Genomic DNA, 13980 nt, shown 5'->3' with positions numbered 1-13980 from the left:
GTAAGTAAGAGTTTCCTGTCAGGGGCAAGATCAATATTGTTCATTCACTTCAGAAAAAATATAAAACATACATTATCCCAAATCACTACCTGCCTCCACGACTGAATGAAAGATGGACACGGGGATGAATGAACACAAGGTCTCCATCTTTTATCATCATCTGCTTTGTCTTGTCCACCTTAGAATGGTCCCACTCGGCTGATTTAGACATTGCTCCATAGTCACGAGCCCTATGGATGCATCTGTGTGTGAAGAGCACAGAACAAAACGTGAGCAATCGTCAGAATTCTTTTCTTGGTTTTGTGGTTTAAAAAAAATGTCTTCGCATTATTAAAAAGTATGAAATATGATCAGTAATTTCCAAACATGTTAAAAAGAAAAATGATGGGGCGCCTGGGTGGCGCAGTCGGTTAAGCGTCCGACTTCAGCCAGGTCACGATCTCACGGTCCGTGAGTTCGAGCCCCGCGTCGGGCTCTGGGCTGATGGCTCAGAGCCTGGAGCCTGTTTCCGATTCTGTGTCTCCCTCTCTCTCTGCCCCTCCCCCATTCATGCTCTGTCTCTCTCTCTGTCCCAAAAATAAATAAATGTTGAAAAAAAAATTTAAAAAAAAAAAAAAAAAAAAAAAAAAAAAAATAAAAAGAAAAATGATATTAATAGGAAGCAGTATATTAACTCGGAAATTTTGAGGGCATTGAGGAAATATATGTCTGCGTGAAGCAATTCTATACACAGATATTAGAGATATTCAAGGGTCTAGTTTCAAATTTTTGACCTCCTAGGTACTCATTATTATTATTATTATTATTATTATTATTTTAATGTTTAGTTTATTTTTGAGAGAGAGAGAGACAGAGCACGAGCAGGGGAGGGGCAGAGAGAGAGGGAGACACAGAATCCGAAGCAGGCTCACAGAATCTCTTTGCCAACGGCTCACAGCCTGATGTGGGGCTCAAACCCACGAGCCGTGAGATCATGACCTGAGCTGAAGTCGGAAGCTCAACCGACTGAGCCACCCAGGCGCCCCCTTATTTTATTATTAATAGTGAATTGAATGAATAAAAACACGTAGACATGATTGAAGATAATCAGGGATATACCTGGATAAATGATAACAAGTGGAGGCATAGGAGTCTTGGATGATGAACCCTCCATGTCTGGAACTCTGAGGTCCAGCACAGAAGAAATCTAGTCCTTTCTCCCCATTTGAAGTGATCCTCTAGAGAGATGTCAGGCATATGCGAGGATCATGTTCCTGGCCTTTGTGTACATGAATATTTAAAAGTATTATTATAGGAGCGCCTGGGTGGCTCGGTCGGTTAAGTGTCCGACTTCGGCTCAGGTCATGATCTCACGGTCCGTGAGTTCGAGCCCCACGTCAGGCTCTGTGCTGACAGCTCAGAGCCTGGAGCCTGTTTCAGATTCTGTGTCTCCCTCTCTCTCTGCCCCTCCCCTGTTCATGCTCTGTCTCTCTCTCTGTCTCAAAAATAAATAAATGTTAAAAAAAAATTAAAAAAAAAATAAAAGTATTATTATAAAAAATAAATGGTGGAAACATAGAGACCAAACTGGTGGTTTCCAGAGGGGAGGGGGCTAAGGGAAGGGGTTGAGGGGAAAGGGGAGAGGGAGGTACAGGCTTCCAGTTATGGAATGAATAAGTCCCAGGAGGTACAGTGTAGGGAACACAGGCAATGTACACAGTATTGTAATAGCATTGGATGGTGACTGGTGGTATCTCCCATTGTGGTGAGCACAGTGTTACATATATAGAGTTGTAGAGAGTTATCGAAACACTATGTTGTACACCTGAAACTAAAGTAACATTGCGTGTCAACTGTACTTCAGTAGAAAAAAAAAATCGATAGTAGGATAAATAAAAATGTAAATGAGCAAATATAAAGAGGGTTGAATACGATTTACGGTTAAGATATATAATAAGGAAATATAATTGGAATGGAAAATAAAATGATCAAATATGTATATGTCTTGAGCGAGAATGACAAGACAGTGTTAATAGTTAGAGTCAGTTAGAACTTTGAGATTGAATTTATTAAGAGAAAAATAAATATTACCACAAATTAATACATGCCCAAGTGACTATGCAAGCAAATAGTGGAACCTATGAATCAATGGAGAGAAAGTCTTGACATTTTAATCTGCTTGGACTGGATGCTGGAAGCGATTTTAGCATCTGCAGTCATCAAAACAGTCACGGTGCCTCTGTGTAAGGAAAGAGACCAAAGTGAGTAATGGCCAACGTTGTCATCTTGGATTTGGTCATTGGTTTAAGGGTATTTATGGTATTATTGACAATTATTAAATTAATTTAAAGGTTTATGATGACCTATGATAAATATGATATAAAACATTATGTTGATTTATAACGTACAGGAATGAGGTCTACTAATGAAAGAAGTATAGTCTGTGGGAAATGATTCTGTAAACTGATGGTAGGGATATTCAAGAATCTGTTCTTGTGTTTTTATGACATGCATTATTTTTATTATCATAAACAAATTCATAATTTAATTGATACAAATGTAGACATGAACGAAGAAAAATAGACTCAGGCAGGGATCAGTGAGGATGGCTGGAAGCATAGGAGTCAAGGATGATGAAAATATGTGTCTGGAACCCTGAGGTCTCATGTGGGACATAATCACTCTCCTTCTTCTGCTGAAATTGGCTCTATGAAGAGATGTCAGGAATACACAAAGATTGTATTCTTGTACTGATTTCATAGACTTAGATTCGTTATTATTAATGGAATAATGATAGAACTATTAAAGAAATGTAAGTGGAGAAAGTAAAGCCCGGTCCAGTTATGAATATTGTGGTGAGACAAAAGGTATCAATAATTTTAAAACCATTGATAATCATTAAGAAATTAATGGACCAAATGGCTAAAGATCATATAGACACTGATGAGGAAGAGTGAATTTTGGTTTTCTGGGTCAATATTTAGATTGAGTTTTTCCTCTGTAAAGATAAAAATACACATTAAGAAGAAGTAATAAATACCTAATTAATAAAACTCAGAAAGCAAGGATCAATGGTGATTACGTCTCATTTTTTTTTTTTTTTGTACCATTACTCTGTTCTGTATTCCTCAGAACGATGCACTTGAGCTGAGTTAGCATCTTCCATGGTCAAGAGCTCTATGGTTGCCTCTCTATAGTAGGACAGAAATTAATGTGAGTAACGGTTGAAGTTATTTTCTTGGTTTCAGTATTCTACTTTAAGGTTATTTGTATAAAGGTGCAAAGAATTTTTAAAGAATGCAAGTATACAATTGCATAAGTATGGGATACAGTTACAGTAATAAATATGGGATATAGTTAACATTATTTTGATTGATGTATATAAGAAAAACAGGCAATAATGAGAAATATGGATGTGAGAATAGTTCTATATATAGACTACGGACACAAAGACTCTTCTTGGGTTTTTATGAATGATAGCATTTAAAATTGTTATTAGTGAAATAATTCTATAATCAATAAACCCATAGAAATGAATGAAGAAAATAAGGGACAATATTGGATCGATGATGACCAGTGATGGCGTATGAGTCATATATGATGAATACGTGTCTGGAACTCTGAGGCCCCATATGAAAGAAATCTAGTTCAGTACCTCTATTTGAATCGACCCTTCAAACTGGACATCAGGAATGTGCAAAGAAAAATCGCATCATTATGATTTGGAATTGACAGCAAATGGACCATTTTGTCAAGTGTGTTTTGTCTCTGATGCAAAGGTGGTAATAGACCATTATAAGTTACAGTCAGTTGTTGTGCGAGTCACCTTCACATTTGACATTTGATGTATTAAGAAGAAATATATTAACATAGTATATACCTGAATGACGACATAAATCAATGGTATAACCTATGAATCAATGGGTAAACATCTTGATTTTTTGTCATCTGCTCTGCTCTTTGCTCTCAGAATGGACACCCTTGAGCTGATTTAAGGATTAACCCACAGTCATCATGTTTATGTTGGCATCTCCCTGTTAGGAGCATGGAGATCAATGTGAGTAAGAGTCAAAATTCTTCTCTTGGTTTAAGCGGTACAGAGAAGGCCAACCATGCCAATGTGCAGTATTGGATTGATATGAAACATTAAAATGATCAATCCCTAAAGAAACAAACACTAAGTTCAGTTAATCAAAAGGATTTAGTCTATTTATATAGGATATTATTGATAAATGTTAGGGATATTGAAGGATCTTCTTTTTTGGTGTGATTTACGCATATTTCTTTTTTTTTTTTTTAATTTTTTTTTTTTCAACGTTTATTTATTTTTGGGACAGAGAGAGACAGAGCATGAACGGGGGAGGGGCAGAGAGAGAGGGAGACACAGAATCGGAAACAGGCTCCAGGCTCTGAGCCATCAGCCCAGAGCCCGACGCGGGGCTCGAACTCACGGAGCATGAGATCGTGACCTGGCTGAAGTCGGACGCTTAACTGACTGCGCCACCCAGGCACCCCTACGCATATTTCTTTATTAATGAATTAGTCAATAAAGAAGCACAGATGAGAGTGGACAGAAAGACAGCCAATCATGGACCAGTGATGATGACCTGCTGGTGTATGACTCATGGATGATGAATAATGAGTGTGGAACACTGAGGGCCAACCCGAAAGGAACCTAGTCTATTCCCCATATTTCCAGTCATACTATAGGCAGAGGTCTAGAGGCAGGGCTATAATCTTTTTCTTGGTCTTTGTGTTCATGAATTATAAAACTGTACGAAAGAATCAATGGCAGCATAAATTAGCAAATGTATAAATGAATAAAGGTGAAGAGGATGAAGCATTGTTCACTACTAAAATATATAGTCAGGGAAATGAATATTAATATTCACTGGAATGGATAATAAATGGGCCAAGTGTATTACATATTTGAGTAATTGTGACATGGATGGTGATAGGTAGTAGTTGGTATCACCCTGAGTCAGTTCTGAGTTTGAGGTTTGTTGTATTGAGAGGAAAATAAATATTACCACAAATTAATAAACGCTTAAATGACTAAGGACATGAAAGATGAAAATTGTGGGTCGGTGGGGACAGTGTCTCATTTTGTAAAAATCATTGTGTCTTCTTGGTACTCTTTTTTTTTTTTTTCAACGTTTTTTAATTTATTTTTGGGACAGAGAGAGACAGAGCATGAACGGGGGAGGGGCAGAGAGAGAGGGAGACACAGAATCGGAAACAGGCTCCAGGCTCTGAGCCATCAGCCCAGAGCCTGACGCGGGGCTCGAACTCACGGACCGCGAGATCGTGACCTGGCTGAAGTCGGACGCTTAACCGACTGCGCCACCCAGGCGCCCCTTCTTGGTACTCTTCAGAATGGATGCACTGATCTGATTTTAGCTTCTGCCGTGCTTAAAATTGTGTTGTCTCTGTCAGGAGAGAGAACAAAGCGAGTAATAGTCAAAGATCTTAGCTTGGTTTTAATCATTTGTTTAAGAGTGTTTCCGGCATTGTTAAAAAGCATTAAACATCATAAAAAAGTTATCCAAGGCACAATAATAGATTTAATAGGAAACATTCTTACTGTTGATTAATCAAAGAGATGGAAAAAATATGGTGTATATGGGAAAGGATTCTATAGAACAGCATTAAGGATATTCAAGGATCTCGTGCTCATGTTTTCTTGAATAATGTCTCTGAATTAATGATTTAATTGAGGACAAATGTAAAACAAATGAAGCGAGTGAGGATCTAGAATGGCCCAGTAATGATGACTGGTGGTGTACCTAGTCTGTTTCCTGTTTGAAATGATCCATTGGACAGATGTCAGGAATATACAGATACCAGGTTCTTATTTTAGATTCACAAATTTCGATTTACTATTACTAATGAATCAATGATAGAACCATTAAACAAATATAAATATATAAGTAAAGAATAGGATGAAGTGATTTTCCATTATAAACATATGTAATGAGGCAAAAAATATTATTAATAAAAATTGAAAACACTGATGTTCATAAAGAAATAGATGGATTAAGAACGTTGTCTCTCATTTAAGATCATGTTGGGGCGCCTGGGTGGCTCAGTCGGTTGAGCAACCGACTTCGGCTCAGGTCATGATCTCACGGTTTGTGAGTTTGAGCCCCGCGTCGGGCCCTGTGCTGACAGCTCAGAGCCTGGAGCCTGCTTCGGATTCTGTATCTCCCTCTTTCTCTGCCCCTCCCCCACTCATGCTTTGTCTCTGTCTCGGAAATAAATCAACATAAAAAATAATTAAAAAAAAAAAGATCACGTAGACACTGTTTAGTAGGAGTCAATTTTCTTGTTCTCGATCATATCCAAGGTAGAGATGATTCCTCTTGTTAAGAGAAAAAACATATTTATGAAAAATTAATAAATGTATCAGTGAGTAACTGAAATGCAGAACTCAAGGGTCAGTAGAGATAAGATCTGTTTTGTTTTTTGTTCTTTTGTTGTTAACTAATCACCTGTTCTGCTCTGTACTCCTTAGAATGGACACACCTGAGCTGATTTAACATCTTTCATGGTCACGAGCTCTATGGTTGCATATGTGTGTTAGGAGCATGGACACCAGTGTGAGTAATAGTCAAAGTTTCTTGGTTTGGGTGGTCTGTTTAAGAGTAGTCACCATATTATTAAGAAAACTGTATAGTAGACTGTAGAGTAGTCATAAGTGTGATATTGAGGTGGTGCCTTATATTGATTATTGCACGTACATAAAACTGAGGTTAATTACTGAAAGAGATTGATGTAAGAATGATTTTCTATACAGAGTTGGGACATAAAAACTCTTCTTGGGTTTTTGTGAATCGTAATGATTAGAAACTATTATTAGTGAAGTAATGAATAGTGAATAAATAGAAATAAATGAAGAGAAAGAGGGGCAATAACGGATCGATGATGACCACTGGTGGCGTATGAGTCATATGTGATGAATACGTGTCTGGAACTCTGAGGTCCAATAGAAGAGAAATCTAGTCCGTTCCTTTTGTTGAAAAGGATTCTACACGCAGATGTCAGGAATACACAAAGATTTTTTTTTGGGGGGGGGTCTCTGTGCTCATGATTTTTCATTCCATTATTTTAATTGGATAAGTGAGTTGAAAGAAAAAAAGAGAGAAAGAAAGAAAGAAGTAAAGAAAGATAAATGAAGTGAAGCAGTGTCTAATTATAAAAATACATGATCAAACAAGAAATGCTTATTAATATATCTTGAAAACCCTGAAGTCCAATGAGAAATGAGGTGCCTATGACTGTTACATCTTGGGTTAGGGATAATATAGACAGTATAAGTTATAGACAATGTTTATGTTCTGGGTCTGTGGCGAGCTCAAAAGTGGTTTCTTAAGAGAAAATGAAAGAAATACACTTTGAATTAATGATCGCATAAATGACCGTCTGAACTAAAGATGAAAAGCAAGCATCAATGGAGAGAAGGTATAATTTTTGTATCACCTGTTCTGATCTGTACTCCTCAGAATGGACTCGCTTGAACTGCTGTAAGCATCTTCCATGGTCCTGAGCTCCTGGTTGCATCTATTTATTAGGAGCATAGAGACCAGTGTGAGTAATAAAGTTCTTGTCTTGGTTTGGGTTTTTTGTTTGTTTGTTTGTTTGTTTGTTTAAGAGTGTTCACTGTGTAACAAAGTTGGAAATAAAATCAGATAAGGCCACCTGTAGCCTAGTGATAAACCCAGGATAGATGGGAAGCATTGTATCGATGGATGCATATATGAAAAACTGAAGATATTAATGAAAGACATATACTGATATATGAGAATGATTCTATATACAGATTAAGGATACTAGAGCTCTTTCTCAGTGTTTTGTGAGTCATGGTGTTTAAAAGTACAATTAGTGAGTTAAGGAATTAATCAATAATTATTGTAGAAATGAAAGAAGAGGACGTGGGCTAATCTTGGATCAATGATGACGACCAGTGGCATATGAGTCATATACCATGAATATTACGTGTCTGGAACTCTGAGGTCCAACACAAAAGAAATATGATCCATTTTCTCTTTTTGAAATAATTCTATAAACAGATGTCAGGAGTATGCAAGGATTTTGTCTTGATCTTTGTGTTCATGCATTTTCAAACTATTATTATAACTGGACCAAAAGAAAACACATAAAAAATGTATACAGATGAACAAGGTTAAGCATTATCCGGTTATAAAAAATATATGGTAAGGCAAGAAATATTGGGGCGCCTGGGTGGCGCAGTCGGTTAAGCGTCCGACTTCAGCCAGGTCACGATCTCGCGGTCCGTGAGTTCGAGCCCCGCGTCGGGCTCTGGGCTGATGGCTCGGAGCCTGGAGCCTGTTTCCGATTCTGTGTCTCCCTCTCTCTCTGCCCCTCCCCCGTTCATGCTCTGTCTCTCTCTGTCCCAAAAATAAAAATAAAAATGTTGAAAAAAAAAATTTAAAAAAAAAAAGAAATATTGTTGATATATATTCAAAACACTCATATTCACTAGGAAATAAATGGCATAAGGGTGTTACATTTTAGGGATGGTACGGGTGGTGTTACTGATAGTCAGTGCTCTGTGTCAGTGACAAGACTGATATTGTTTACTTAAGTGAAGGTAAAATTTTATCCCAAATAACTGCCCAAGTGATCGACTAAATAAAAATTCAAGAACCAATGCAGATAATGTCTCAACCTATTTTATTACCGCCCCTGCTCTGCACTCCTTAGAATGAATACCCTCAAGCTGACGTAAGCATCTTCCACGGCCATGAACTCCATAGTTACATCTCTGCATTAGGAGCATGGAGATCAATGTAAGTCGTAGTCAAGGTTGTTGTCTTGGTTTCAGTCTTTTTTTTTTGAAGGCATTCAGGCATTCGCTGTATCATTTTAAAAATGCGAAGTATAATTTTGGAAGATTAACCATGACCCCGTTATAAGTAGGGGGTTGATATGAAGCATTGTTTTGGTTAATCCTTATATGCAACACTGAAATAAACCAATGAAAGAGATGTATTTCCGTGAGTAATAATTCTACAGACAGATATTTAAGGATCGTACTGTCATATTTTATGACTTCAGGTATTTATTATTATTAGTGGCTTGATGAATTAATAAAATTCATGTAGACCCAAATTACAATGAGGGCCAAGTCTGGATCAATGATGACTACTGGTGGCGGTATGAGTCATGGATGATGACTATTCCATGTCTGGAACTCTGAGGTCCAACACTAATACAACAGAAATCTAGTTTATACTATCCTATACTATGTGAGAGATACGTAAGAATCTTCTGCTTCTAATTTTATGGCTCATGGATTATGATTGTATCAATATAAAAGAATCAATGGAGGGCTCAATCAAGATGTTTAAATGATTAACCATGAAAGAGTGAGGCGTATTCCAAAGTATGAGAAGACGTAGTCAGGAAAGCAATACTATTAATATAGCCTGGAATGGATAATAAAGAGACGAGTAAGCAAAAACACCGTAAATGAGTAAATATGAAATGCCTGAGGGAATGAAAGCAGAATACAAAACCAATGGATAGAAGATCTCAAACTTGATTTTCCACTTGCTCTTGTACTCCTCAGAACGGGCACGGCCATGCCAATTTTGGCGTTCTGTCATGGCCCCGAACTCAGTGGTGTCTTTGGAGAACGGAGACCCTTGTGTGTGAGTAGCAGTCGAACTTTTTGTCTTGGTTTGGGCAATTTTTAAGAGTGGTCAATGCATTTTTAAGAAGTAGGAAATAGAATCAAAGGCCAAACATGACCCAGTAATAAACACGGGACTGGTACAAAACATTATGTTGAGATGTCCATATGTGAAACACAGAGACCGATTTCAGAAACAGATCTAACGTCTGTGGGAAACGATTTCGTAGATAGCTATTACGGATATTGAGGCTCTTATTCTGGGTGTTTTGGATTCACGTATATTTCTTCATGAGTAAGTAGTGAATTAATGAATAAGTCAATTGACAAAATATAAAGGAAAAGAATTCACAAGCTTGGGCCATTGATGGTGCCTGGTGGTGTAAGAGTCAAGGATGACGAATGATACATGTCTGGACCCCTGTATGGAAGGTGTTGAATCAATACATTGTACACCTGAAACTAATATTACACTGTATGTTAATTAATCAGAATTGAAATAAAAACTTAAAAAATAAAATAGTTCATATTCATTTCCCCCTTTTTTTCCATCTACTTTCTACTTTACGGAATGGATACACGTAAGCCGATAATCATTCTGTAATGATCAGGACCTTGATGCTTCAATGTGAGTAATACTCCAAATTCTTGTTTTTGTCTATACAAACAACGGGGGTTGTCTGTATAGGGTATTCAGAGTTGTCTGCGTGATTGAAAAGTATGGAATATAACTTGTGGGGATGAGCCCTGGGTGTTATATGTAGGGGATGATCGCTGGAATTTACTCCTGAAATCATTATTGCCCTATACGCTAACATGGATGTAAATAAATAAATAAATAAATAAATAAATAAATAAATAGTATGGAATATAATCAAAGAAAGCCACATGAGGACCAGCGATGAGACTGTGTCACAAACCAAGGTTCATGATATATCTGATTTAGCACAACACATCCTTTTAAAAAAGGAGTTCTAATCTTTTAGCTCTGAAGGTATGGGACCCAGAGTAAACTGCCTGCCACTCCTAGTTCTTTTTCTTTTTTTAGTTTACTTATTTATTTTGAGAGAGAGAGAGAGAGTCAGAGAGACAGAATCCCAAACAGGCTCTGCACTGACAGGACATAGGGTTTGAACTCACAAACCGTGAGATCATGACCTGAGCAGAATATCAAGAGTCGGACGCTTAACCAACTGAGCCACCCAGGCGGCCCAAAATAAATGTAAATAGCTTCTAGAAAGTCGTGCGTAGGCCAGTAATGTGAATATGTTATGAACCACAGTTTGGATAATTAATCCAAATTAGCGCAAATGAAGGACAAGTAAAGAACTTTGCTTTTTTCATTCATTTCAAAACTCAAAGTCTCATTTTATGTTTGTTCCACTGATTTTTTTTTTTTATTTATTTAGTCCCACTGATGATTTAAACATTTCCCTCTTGATAAAAAGATCTAGGCTGATACTCATTTCGAGAATCGATATTCTAGTTGTTGAGCAGGATGGTGGGTTCATGGTTGGCCTCTGTAACACCTAACAATGGTTCAGTGTAATCTCTAAAAGTTAAATGCTGAAGGATTGCACCTACATCAATGATGTGAATGGAATGCATCTGAATAAAAATTATGATCAATCATTTTTTGAACCACTGAGGTCCAGCACTCACAAAGCGAACTAGTGTAGGACTTTTGGGGAGTGGTCTCAGAAAAGGTCAAGAATCTAGTTGAGAAAGGTTCATGGATTTGACTTTATATTATTAGTGAATAAATGAATGTATCAATAAACAAATATACTCAAAGGTAAAGAAAATTAGGTCAAAACATGGACCAATTTAGAGGATATGTTATAAAACGGGAAATATTCTGTATTCAGTTCTGAAATACTTTGGTCAAGTAAGAAAAAAAAAACCATAGATTAAGGTTGTTACCACTTTGTGTAAGAAGCCGCTAGGTAGAGGGAGCTTATGAGTCGATGTTCTGCTGTCTATTTGCAGTGGGTTTCTATGTGTTTGTTTCGTGAAGGAAAAAAAAAGTTGAAATTAAAGAAATGGCTAACTGAATGAGTGAGTGCCAAGAATGAACCAATGATGACTATATTTTATTCTTTATTACATCTGCTTTGTGCCGAGAATGGCCACACATTGGCTGCTTTTGTCATTACACTTAATGGTGAGGATCCTGACTGTTACTGATGTGGCCAAAGAAAGCATAGATTAGGGTAAGTAGCAGATTAAGTTTTTATTCTTGGCTTGGTCATTTTGTTCATGGATGATGACATATTATTTTCAAAAAGAATAAATGGCTTCATGCAACCATAACATGAAATCAAAGAAGACCTTGTATGGACTGATGATAAGAATTTGTCCTGACAAGGTCGTGCTTTATTCATTTTGCAAAAATAAAAAAACAAAAACAAAAACAGATTTCCATTCAAAAAATAGATTGCTCCCTCTCAGCTTAAGAAGATTATAGACACAGGGGCGCCTGGGTGGCGCAGTCGGTTAAGCGTCCGACTTCAGCCAGGTCACGATCTTGCGGTCCGTGAGTTCGAGCCCCGCGTCGGGCTCTGGGCTGATGGCTCAGAGCCTGGAGCCTGTTTCCGATTCTGTGTCTCCCTCTCTCTCTGCCCCTCCCCCGTTCATGCTCTGTCTCTCTCTGTCCGAAAAATAAATAAACGTTGAAAAAAAAAAATTAAAAAAAAAAAAAAAAAGACTATAGACACATTCTAGTCATAGTCAAAGGTCTTGTCCTTGGATTGGTTGTGTTTTCCTTGTTTATTTTATTTTATTTTATTTTATTTTATTTTATTTTATTTTATTTTATTTCATTTCATTTATTTTGTTTAATTTTATTTATTTTATTTCATTTTATTTTATTTCATTTTATTTTTATTTATTTCATTTTATTTATTTTATTTAATTTTATTTATTTTATTTTATTTCACTTCATTTCATTTCACTTCATTTCATTTCATTTCATTTATTTTATTTTATTTTATTTTATTTTATTTTATTAAAATAACCCATAATTAAGCAAATTAAATGTAAATATGCTAGTGAAATTACAGCGGTCACTCTTGACGAATGATGTGAGGATTCCCAACACAAAGATTTGTTTCCCTTGGGTCGGTTATTTCAGCACTCTGCTTTAGGAGCCCATAGAGAAACTTACTTGTAAAAAATTCCCCCTCTTGTTTGGAAATAAATTCTGTGCTGTTGACTTTTCCTTTGAAAAGGAGTAACTGACTAAATTAATAAACAAGGAAAAATCCATATGTAAAGAAAATTAGAGTGGCAAAGCGTGTCCCAATGCTAAAATTTTATAAAGCAAGAATTAGGATCAACCGCATTTTGCTTCTCCGAGACCTATGTAATGGAAAAGATTTAATCTTCCCCTCTGTGTATAATGAGGACAGATACAGTTGTTAAAATGTTCATTGTTTTCATTCTTGTACTTTGGTGGGTCCCTGGATATTAGTGTTTTGTGTGGCTCCTGTAGTTGTTTAGTAAATTGGTGTTTGAAAATCTGAATTGAAGGAGGCAGAATCCTGGACCAGTGATGAAAATGTGATTTGAAAGAAGGATTAAGGTCATTGCAGTTTTGCACCACTGACATCTATGAAATAAAGCATTTATCTTTTTTATCTTTGTTTTAGTAGCATGTGGTATGTGGTACTAACTCTGCCTGTTGTACTGAAATAATTGAGATATTTTTTTCTACTTCCCTAGATTATTTCTTTTCTCTATCTCACAAATACTTATCACCTCATATATGTGGAGGTGGTGGCGGGAATTTCTATTCTATTAAAAAAATTTTTTTAACACTTGTTTATTTTTGAGAGAGAGAGACAGAGAATGAGGTGGGGAGGGGCAGAGAGAGAGGGAGACACGGAATCCAAAGCAGGCTCCAGGCTCGGAGCTGTCAGCACAGAGCCTGACTCGGGGTTTGAACCCACAAACCGTGAGATCATGACCTGAGCCGAAGTCGGACACCTAACCGACTGAGCCACCCAGGCGCCCCAAGAATTCCCTATTCTAGAATGTTTTGGGACTTAGTGTCTAAGACAGTGCTAAAATAACTCATGAGGTATTAATTTCAGCTCAACCTTGACCCAAATCCATGTGAGTCTGTGTGTTGGTCGTGGCATTTGTATCTGAATCCAGTCTAGTTCCAGCTGTCACGTAGCTCTTTGGGACTAGGTAAAGACCAACTTATAAATGCAACAATTCAATATAATGGGCAAGGACTTTCCAGAAGCACAGAAGGTGGGTCCTTGGCTCAATCTTAAGTATCAAATGCTTTACAAAGGAGATGACGCTTGAGCCAATGACAATCTCGCTAGGCTGTAAGC

The 13980-nt window shown here is 37.1% G+C and overlaps 1 long non-coding RNA gene and 7 other non-coding genes across 9 annotated transcripts in view; all 8 read left to right on the top strand.

Annotated features, from left to right (window-relative positions):
• LOC147579692 (uncharacterized) overlaps nt 1-13980 on the top strand; it is a 129156-nt gene that overhangs the window by 97944 nt on the left and 17232 nt on the right. For both annotated transcript variants that reach the window (XR_015252024.1, XR_015252025.1), the window contains 6 exons: nt 3112-3192; nt 3950-4036; nt 6494-6578; nt 7482-7566; nt 8704-8789; nt 9572-11847. This is a non-coding gene — a long non-coding RNA (uncharacterized LOC147579692). The remainder of the gene's footprint in view (nt 1-3111; nt 3193-3949; nt 4037-6493; nt 6579-7481; nt 7567-8703; nt 8790-9571; nt 11848-13980) is intronic.
• Nucleotides 1100-1174, top strand: LOC112856681 (small nucleolar RNA SNORD113/SNORD114 family). The gene has a single exon (XR_003223229.1). It is a non-coding gene; the product is annotated as a small nucleolar RNA SNORD113/SNORD114 family (small nucleolar RNA).
• Nucleotides 2572-2645, top strand: LOC112856699 (small nucleolar RNA SNORD113/SNORD114 family). Its single transcript, XR_003223246.1, has one exon. It is a non-coding gene; the product is annotated as a small nucleolar RNA SNORD113/SNORD114 family (small nucleolar RNA).
• LOC112856677 (small nucleolar RNA SNORD113/SNORD114 family) lies at nt 3539-3610 on the top strand. Its single transcript, XR_003223226.1, has one exon. It is a non-coding gene; the product is annotated as a small nucleolar RNA SNORD113/SNORD114 family (small nucleolar RNA).
• LOC112856687 (small nucleolar RNA SNORD113/SNORD114 family) lies at nt 4569-4642 on the top strand. Its single transcript, XR_003223234.1, has one exon. It is a non-coding gene; the product is annotated as a small nucleolar RNA SNORD113/SNORD114 family (small nucleolar RNA).
• LOC112856662 (small nucleolar RNA SNORD113/SNORD114 family) lies at nt 6894-6965 on the top strand. The gene has a single exon (XR_003223213.1). It is a non-coding gene; the product is annotated as a small nucleolar RNA SNORD113/SNORD114 family (small nucleolar RNA).
• Nucleotides 7923-7997, top strand: LOC112856661 (small nucleolar RNA SNORD113/SNORD114 family). Its single transcript, XR_003223212.1, has one exon. It is a non-coding gene; the product is annotated as a small nucleolar RNA SNORD113/SNORD114 family (small nucleolar RNA).
• LOC112856658 (small nucleolar RNA SNORD113/SNORD114 family) lies at nt 9131-9206 on the top strand. The gene has a single exon (XR_003223209.1). It is a non-coding gene; the product is annotated as a small nucleolar RNA SNORD113/SNORD114 family (small nucleolar RNA).

This window comes from Puma concolor, chromosome B3 (genome assembly GCF_028749965.1).
Source record: "Puma concolor isolate L17-30 chromosome B3, mPumCon1.1.hap2, whole genome shotgun sequence".
In the NCBI taxonomy this organism is placed as follows: domain Eukaryota; kingdom Metazoa; phylum Chordata; class Mammalia; order Carnivora; family Felidae; genus Puma; species Puma concolor.
Note: the sequence above shows the minus strand (reverse complement) of the source record. Positions and strands in the feature narration are given on the sequence as shown.